Source organism: Lagenorhynchus albirostris, chromosome 2 (genome assembly GCF_949774975.1).
Source record: "Lagenorhynchus albirostris chromosome 2, mLagAlb1.1, whole genome shotgun sequence".
In the NCBI taxonomy this organism is placed as follows: domain Eukaryota; kingdom Metazoa; phylum Chordata; class Mammalia; order Artiodactyla; family Delphinidae; genus Lagenorhynchus; species Lagenorhynchus albirostris.
The window spans coordinates 140,605,642-140,614,216 of NC_083096.1; positions in this window are offsets into that span (position 1 = coordinate 140,605,642).

Below are 8,575 nucleotides of genomic sequence, written 5' to 3' on the forward strand. Positions count from 1 at the left end.
CCACAACTAGAGAAAGCCCACGTGCAGCAACGGAGACCCAGTGCAGTCAAAAATTAATTTAAAAAATTTTTGCTTAAAAAATTAAAAAATAAAGTAAAACTCCAATAGATGGATAGATTAATAACATTCCAATAAAAATGTCAGAAAGATTTTTTGAGGACCTAGACAAATGCATTTTAAAATGTATATAGAAGAATGAGGGCGTTCAAATAGCCTCCAGGGCATGGTGTGGATGCTGTTGTCCTCAGAATAGTTTTGAGAACTTTAAAGAGGGGTTTTCACCCTATCAGATATGAATGCATACTTGCAAAGCCATGGTAAATTTTTTGTTTTTTGTTTTTTTTTTGCAGTACGCGGGCCTCTCGCTGCTGTGGCCTCTCCCATTGCGGAGCACAGGCTCCAGACACACAGACTCAGCGGCCATGGCTCACGGGCCCAGCCACTCCGTGGCACGTGGGATCTTCCCGGACCGGGGCACAAACCCGTGTCCCCTGCATCAGCAGGCAGACTCTCAACCACTGCGCCACCAGGGAAACCCATGGTGAATTTTTTTTAATTGCAATATGGTATTGGTGCATGAACAAACAAAAATATTTGGAGATATAAATAAGAGGGAGAAGATCTTCACAACATCAAAAACTGGTGGGGGATTCCTTTACAGAACTCTTGCACATCAGAAGTGAGCCACAGGTTCCAGATTGGACCCCAAGGCTTCACTTAGGTGGGGACCTCAAAAACTCAAGCCTGCCTACTCCACTGTTCAAACTTCGACTTGAGAAGACAGACCTGAAATTTCTCAATAAGGAAAGGAAGGTATAGTTATTTAGTTGACTTGTAATTTGGACAGAATGAAAGTATGATTATATGGAGATATTATATTACAGTTAAGAAAATTGAAACTCAGAGAGATTAAGTAACTTGTCCCAAATCACACAGCAAGCACTAGATCTCTCATGTATAATTAATATATTGCATGTTATTCATTGCATGCTGTCCCCTTCTCACGTATAGTTAATATATTGCATGTTATCCGTTGCATGCTCTTCCCTTCCTTTCCCCTCTCCTCTCCCCTCCCCGCCCTACAAGTCTGAATAGGGTTCTTCCAGGTCAGTGTCCTCTCTGGGGCTGGCGCTCTGGCCTTACTCACCCTGAGGGATGCTCTGGAAGGCTGTGGAGTCCTTGTTCATGGTGTCACTGGTGGGGAACCCCAGTGGGAACTGGCCCACCTCGACACTAGTCATCTTGCTCCAGCTCCCCGGATTCCCCTCTATGGGCGCTGTGTGGATGCTCTTGTCCTCGGAACAGTCCTGCTGGCTGCTCAGTGTCAGGGTGGAGGTGTCACTGAAGGTGAGGCTGGAGACCAGGCTCAGAGTCTCATTGGAGCCCAGGATCGGGGTCATGCATGAGGGTGGAGAAGGGGTGGAGTTGGGTCCCCGGGTGCTGGAGTGCAGGCTGATAGCCCCGCTGGGACCAGGGAACCGGGTCAAGCATGAGGCCTGAGTGATGGTCATGTTCAAATCAGACTTGGGATTGTCATTTGAAGCCATGTTGATGGTTCCCTTGGAACTCGTGTTCCAGGCTGCACCAAAGGTTCTTTTTGAAACAGATCCAGAGATGTTATGTGAAACCAAAGTGATGGTCTCGTTCATGTCTGGCATTAGGGACCCAGGAGAACTTGGAGCTGCATTCAGGTCCAGCTTGGAGATGTTTCCTGAGCCCACACTGAGCAGCTTATTGGAATCAGGATCCAGAGAAGAGTTTGGGGCTGGAATAAGGAGAGCTTTTGAGCCTGGCCTGGAGATGCTTTGGCCCAGAACAAGGGTTTCTTTTGAATAAGGTCTTTTAAATGGGTTTGATTCAGGCCTGGAAGGACTGGAGTTACTCTGACCCAAAACAAAACTCTTGCTTGGGAGGGAGCTGAAGGCCTCCTCAGAATCTGGTCCAGAGCGGTTCCCCAAACTCAGACCCTGGGCTTCCGTAGAGCCAGGGCTCAGAACGAGGTTTGAGGCTGGACTTAGGGCCCCCTGTGAGTCAGCTGTCGAGATGTGATTGGAATCCAAACCCAAGGCTTCACCAGAGTGGGCAGTGGTGATCTGGAGGCAGGCTGGAGCTGCGGCCCTGCTGTCATCAGGTCTGGGGGTGTTATCAGATGCCAGGCCAGGGGCTTCCTCTGAGACAGGACTCAGAGTTGGATTAAGGTCTGGAACAAGAACCAAGCCAGGACCCAGGGGTGGGTTCAAGACAGGAACAAGTTCCGTATCTAGGTTGGGCCCAGAGTTGGTGTCAGAGCCTAAACCAGGGGCCTCAGTGGAGTTGAGAGTGGGTATCATCTTTGTGTCTTCACGGAGGACCATGGCCATGCCTGGTCTGGAGGTCTCTCAATGCCGCTGCTCCCTTCTGTCCAATAGCCTACTCTTGAGCTCCTGAGAGGGAGAAAGGCAAATTGAGCCTCACCTGTTGAAACCCTTCCATGGCTCCCCACCGTCCTTAGCATGAAGTCCCTGGGGTGACTTACGAGGTCCTTCATGACCACGTCCAGCCCACCTGTCCAGTCCCGTCCTGCACAGCTCTCCCCTGGCTCTCTCAGTTCCAGCCCCATCCCCTGTGTTCCCTTCTTTGACCACACCCTGCTCCCTTGCAGCTCACGGCCCTTACATGCAATTGCCTTGTCCTGGAACCTCCTCCTACTGTCCTTGCCAATCCCACTCTTCTGAGCAAATGATTCATGGCACTTTATTCCAATGACTTGTTTAGTGGTCCAGCCCCTGCTAGAGATGAGCTCCCCACTGGAGAGAACTATGCACATCTTAGTGCCAGGGGCATCCCCAGCACCTAACACAATGCCAGGTCCCCAGTAAGAAGTCCACAAATACTAGACCAATGAGGATCCCCCTTAAGGCAGAAAAAGGGAAGGGGGAGCCTCCTTACTTACCCTACTTCCAGCCAACCCCTAAGTTCCTAGAACTATTCTGTGAATGACTGTGGTTCTAGATTCCCAAAGCAGCCTTGACAGAGCTGCCCACGGCCCTTAGCAGTTTGCTCTGGGTGCGGCAGGCACCTGGGGCAATCAACCAAAACAGAGCCTGTCTCAGCCCAGCAATCTGACTGCTGGGTGAACTCCCCAATCCTCCCACTCTATCCTGCCCCCATACCTGGGCCACCCTTCCTACGGGAATTGTAGGGACAGCTCACCTGCATGCATGGTGTTCTTAAGCAGGAGTTGGTCCCTGGGAGGAGATGCAAAAGGAGAGCAAGTCAGGCAAGAGTGGCTTTTCCAACACTTACTGAGCAAAGTCTAAAGTCCAGGCATGCACATCTGCTAACAAAATCTCCCTGCACACACACACACACACACACACACACAGTCCCAGAAGTTAGGTATGACTACTGCATTATATACTTAAGGAAGTGGAGGTCAAGGGGAGGAAGATGACCCACCCCACTGGCCCTCAGGGCAGCCAAGACCACCTCTTTATGCCACCTGACTTCCTACCCTCAATGGCTTCCCATTGTCTTCAGGACAGCATCCCTAATCCTTAGCAGGACCTAAAAGTCCCTTCTGTGTCTGGCCCCAACTCCCTTTTCTCCCTTCTTGCCCCTCCATACTCCCTCTATACCCCACCTCTTCATTCCAACATCCCTCAGCTCCTCTGAGTTTCTCTGAAGAGCCAAGCTCCCAGGTTAATTCTGGCCCTCCATAGGTTGGGCACCCCCTTCTCCAGCCGCATTCCCTGACTAACACCCACAGCTTCACCCCTTCAGATTTCAGCTTATATGTTATGAGACTTCCAGGTCCCCCAGACAGGTGAGGTCCACTTATAAGTTCCCAGGGCATCTTATCCACGTCCTTTCTTGGCACACAATATCTGGTTTCCTCACTAGACAAGAAGACCCATAAGACTCTAGCGCAGCACCTGGCACACAGTGAATTTTCAATAAGTGAGCTTGTTATTTCATCTTTTTATCTCTTCATTCATTCATCCATTCTGTCACTAGTTCATTTCAACACGTATTCATTTATTATTCATTTATGCACTAACTTATTCACTAAGTCATTTACTCATCCCATAAATTTTGCTGTGCATGTTTATGGCTTGGCTTTGGAAAAACATAGATCTGGAGTCATGTAGTCCTGGGTTCAAATCTCAGCTCATCCTCTTAGTAGTGTTAGTAAATCTGGGGAAGAGACACTCCCGCTCTGGCTCTCACCCTGCCCATCTCTAATATGGGGCACATAAAGCCTGCCACCCAAGAGTAGTTGAAGTCTCAGTGTCTGGCATGCAGCTCACGTGGCCCACTGAAGGTCTTCTCTAAATGTTAGTACTTGTTCTGCTACTCTCTGCGAGGCACTGTGGGCAGAGAACAGTAAGGTGCTCAGAGCCCAGCGGGACCTGCCGTCACCCCCAAGCACGCAGTTCACGCAGAGCTTTGCAATCTGCCTCAGAGGAAGGAAGCGTTCACCTACCGTCAGCACCAGAGGTGATGTCAACCTGAAGCTAATGAAATGGAAAATATCAAGGCTCCTTGCTCATATAGCTCTTTTCCAAAGGGACTGTCCTTAATTTTGGGTTCACGTTTTGTCTTCTTCTACTTAAAGAGGAGCGTTCAAATTATAAAAAGCCTCAAGCTCCAAAAAACCCTGGATCACCCCACCCGAATTCTCCCCTCGTGAAACACACACACACACACACACACACACACACACACACACACACACGCTATAGTTAACAAAGGGAGGCATTTTCAACCTGGAAAAAAATGTGAGTCAGGTACAGCCTATGAGGCAGTCAGCAGGATTTTGTAAGGTCTCACCGGTTTAGCCTGTGAAAGAGAATAATTTCTACCCCTCTGATCCAGCAGATACACAATACTGGTCACTGGGCAGGAAGGCACATGTCCCAGCTCTGGCTGACCCTCCTTCATCCATGAGAAAAGAGCGATCTCTCCCACTTTCTCCTGTTCCCTCAGTCTTCCTCCTCCACACTGCAGCAGACAGGCAAGGCTTCAGAGCTGCCTGACAGTGGGGGGTAGCCCACATCTTACCCTCCACCAAAGGGAAGTTGTACACTGGGAAGAGTGACGGTTGCTGAGGGGCTTGGGTGGGACCCAAGAGAGCTAAAGGAGGTCACTGCACAGCTACCTATTGGCCTTTGCCCCCAAGCTCTGGGGCCCCAAATAAGGAGAGTAGAGGGAGGCCATAAAACACCTAGTGCAGTCAGAGACCAACAGAACCATGGACCGATTCCCATCCTCTCTCCTTCACTTCTGTGAACCTTTCCAGGCCCTTAACAGGGGTTTCTGGAGCTCTCCGGAGGAGGAACTATCAGTGGGTCTTCCAGTTCCTCTTTGAGAACATGTTTATCAGTCGTATAGGCCTGGAATGTGTTAGGCACTCATGTGAGTATGTGTGCCCACACACCTGACACTGAGGTACCTCAGACCTAGAGAATCCGAAACAGAACATGCCAGCTTTCCTCCATATCAGACCCTCTTATTCTCCTACGTTGCAAGAAACTGTCACCATTACCCAAGCCAGAAAAAATATTATCCTTGACTACTCTCTTCATCACTTGCTGAATCCAAATTTGGCCAAGTTCTGCTAATTCTGGCTCCAGAAAATCTCCCAAGTATCTCCCCATATCTCCATCACCACTGCTAAACCCAAGTACAGCTCCCATTGCTTTGGGGCTCTGTCTTCCAATTGCCCTCTCAACAAGGGTCTCTGTGTGTAAGGGCAGCTCCCAATAAACCATTTTCCAAATTGAGCCACAAAGATCTTCCTTTAAAATTACATTCAATAGTGTGGTACTGGCAAAAGGATAGACATATAGGCCAATGGAATAGAACTGAGAGTCCAGAAATACATCCATGCATCTATGGTCAATTGATTTTTGACAGGGATGCCAACTCCTTTCAGTGGGGAAAGAACAGTCTCTTCAACAAATGGTGGTGGGACAACTGGAAATCAATATCTAAAAGAATAAATGGGACCCTTTTCACACTAGATACAAAAGTTAACTCAAAATGGATTAAAGACCTAAATATAAGAGGCATAAACACATAGGCAAAAACATAGGCATAAATCTTCATGACCTTGAATTTGGCAATGATTTCTTAGATATGACACCAATAGCATAAGCAACAGAAGAAAAAATAGGTAAACTGAACATCGGCAAAATTAAAAACTTGTGCATCAAAAGATACTATTAGGAAGTGAAAACACAACTTATAGGATGTAAGAAAATATTTGTAAATCATGTATCTGTTAAGAGTCAAATATCTAGAACATATAAAGAACTCTTACAACTTAACAACAAAAAGACAAACAACCCAATTTAAAAATGGGCAAACAGGCCTTCACTGGTGGTGCAGCAGTTAAGAATCCACCTGCCAATGCAGGGGACACGGGTTCGAGCCCTGGTCCAGGAAGATCCCACATGCCACGGAGCAACTAAGGCCGCGAGCCACAACTACTGAGCCCGTGTGCCACAACTACTGAAGCCCACACACCTAGAGCCCATGCTCTGCAACAAAAGAAGCCACCACAATGAGAAGCCCATGCACCGCAACGAAGCGTAGCCCCCACTCACCACAACTAAAGAAAGACCGTGTGTAGCAACGAAGACCCAACGCAGCCATAAATAAAATTAATTAATTAAATTAAAAGAAAAAAAAGAAATCCATACCAAAATACATCATGAGTAAACTTCTGAAAACTAAAGGCAATGAAAAAAAAATCTTAAAAGCAACCAGAGAGAATTACCTATAGGAGAACACCAATTCAAATCACAGCAATCTTCTCATCTGAAGCCATGGAGGCCAGAAAGAAGTGGTACACATTTTTTAAGTGCCGAAAAAAAAGAACTGTCAACCACAAATTCTATAACTGGCAAAGTTATTCTTCAGGGGTGAAGGAGAAATAAAGAAACTCTTAGATGGGACTTCCCTGGTGGTCCAGTGTTTAGGACTCCATGCTTCCACCGCAGGGGGCATGGGTTCAATCCCTGGTCAGGGAACTAAGATCCCACATATGCCGCACAGTCTGGTGCCCCCCACCAAAAAAAAAAAAAAAAAAAAGATACTCTTAGATGAAGGAAAAATGCATATGCAAATTCAACCGTGCCGATGCCCTCTTAGAACCTCTTTGTGACTTCTTATGGCTTTTTAGACTGTGGGGTGTGGGTTATATTATATTTCCTAAAAGACAGATTCCCAGGCCTCACTCTTAGAAATTCCACTTTGCAGCCCTGAGGAGGCTCTGAGGGGGCCTTTTATCAAGCTCTCCCCCTCCAACCCTCCCCAAAGTGATCATCACATAGCTGGTGGACAGGCCACAAGGGGAGACCCTCTAATCTTCAGTCTGATGTCTGTTTCTTTTGCCAGGACCCTCAGCCCACAGGCCTTGCCCCTGCATCTCTCCAGCTACATCCATCCCCTTCCCCAGCCCTATGCTTGAGCCCCTTTCAACTTCTCCTAGTGCTTCAAATGCGGCCTTTGCAAATACTCTTTCCTCTTCTTGTAAACTTCCCCAAGACTACTCAGCTAAACCTCCATCACTTCCCCTGGTTAACATCTAGTCACTTTCCAGATGCCAGCTTAGGTGTCTTTTCCTCCTGGAAGTCTTCCTGGGACCCTCAAATGTGGGTAAGGTGATGTGATCACCTCATGTGATCACCCTGTACCAGAGGATTGCTCTGTTTACTTGTATGTCTCCACTTTAGAAAATGAGCTTGGTGAGTGTCTATTACCCCTGTTTTCCCAGGACATGGCATAGTGCCTAGCACACAGAGAAGGTTCAGAACACTTTAACGGAATAAGGGGATGAATGGATGAATGACAACTCTTCAAGACAGGTATCATTATCCTCATTTACTGGCATGTTAATTCAGACTGATCAGGGACATAAACAGATTTTTGCAAAGTCCCCAGAAAGTGGCAGAGGAACGATTCAAACCCAGGTATTCTTAGCTCACAGTTTTCCCTACAAGATCCCAGAGATTCCCAAGGTACGAATCACTCAGTGAAGCCAAGTCTTCCTGTTTCCCCCATTCCCTCTGCCACTCTTAGGCCTCTACCCTAGAGGAAAAGTCCAGTGAAAACAACGCGCCTCTCCTGATGCCCAGTTATAATGCACAAATCCAGGGCTTTGGAGTCAGCTGGACTTGAATTTGAAACCTGCTCTGTCTCTCACCAATGGTATGAACCTGGGAAGGTTAGCCAGGGATGATCGTAGCGTCTGGCCCCCAGCAGTTCCCCACATAAACGTCCATCCTCACCGTCCCTTCCTCGCCCTGGGTGATGGCTGGGTGGGGGCTGTGAGAAAAGGATCAAGTCTGGCTTTCAGCGTCTCAGCCTCCTCTTCCCCCCAGGCTGTGGTAGTCCCTCCTGAGTCTTCTGACTCTCCCTCTCCTCCCCCGGACTCCCATCCACCGCATTCTCAGAACTTGATAGCCTAAACTCTTTGTCCATGAGCCTTAAGTGCTGATGTAAAAGTTCAATGTGTTACCTCCACCTGGGGCATCCACATGGTAACAGAAATTCAGCCGTTAGTCAAAGATATAAAGTTCTAACTGTG